An 830-nucleotide genomic window follows, 5' to 3' on the forward strand; every position below is an offset into this window, starting at 1 on the left:
TTGTTTGATCAACATGTAAGGAGCCGAATAATGCTTCTTCCACCAAATATATCAGCAAAGTAATCAACAAAATCATTGTCAATAAACTCCAACCTCACCTTGAACATATTATAAAACCCAACCAGACTGCATTTGTGAAGGGGAGATCCATTATTGACAACACTATCTTGGCACAGGAACTTTTGAATGACCTGAACAAGACCTGCAGAGGTGGAAATCTGATATACAAATTGGATTTGAAAAAGGCTTATGATACCATCAGCTGGGGATTTATTTTGGATGTGTTGGTTGCTAGAGGATTTCACTCTGTCTTCTACCAGCTGATACATAGATGACTTCACAACAATGTTAATTCTAGTCTCATAAATGGCAAAGGCTAGGGTTCTTTTACTGGATCCAGAGGTCTGAAGCAAGGGGACCCCTTATCCCCCACTATGTTTATTATTGCAATGGATTATTTGTCTAGAATGCTTGATGACTCTCTCTTAAGCTACAAATATACTATTTATCATCATAGATCCAACATTGCCATCACTTACTTGATCTGTGCTGATGATATCATGGTTTTCTCTAAAGCTCAAAAAAATGCTGTTAGGAAAGTGTATCAGACTCTTCAAAGATTTCAAACACACTCTGATATGTGTTTTAGCTCTGAGAAGTGCCTGTTGATCTTTAATAAACATGCTAAGCATAACTGCAAACAGTGGGTTTCTAGCTATACTGGCTTCTCTAACTCTCAGCTTCCTATCAAATATTTGGGAACCATGCTGCTTACTGGTAGGACCAGGCAAATTCAATTTGAAGATGTCATAAATAAGATCACTACCTAC

The sequence above is a fragment of the Phalaenopsis equestris genome, unplaced genomic scaffold (genome assembly GCF_001263595.1).
Source record: "Phalaenopsis equestris unplaced genomic scaffold, ASM126359v1 Scaffold218092, whole genome shotgun sequence".
Lineage (NCBI taxonomy): Eukaryota > Viridiplantae > Streptophyta > Magnoliopsida > Asparagales > Orchidaceae > Phalaenopsis > Phalaenopsis equestris.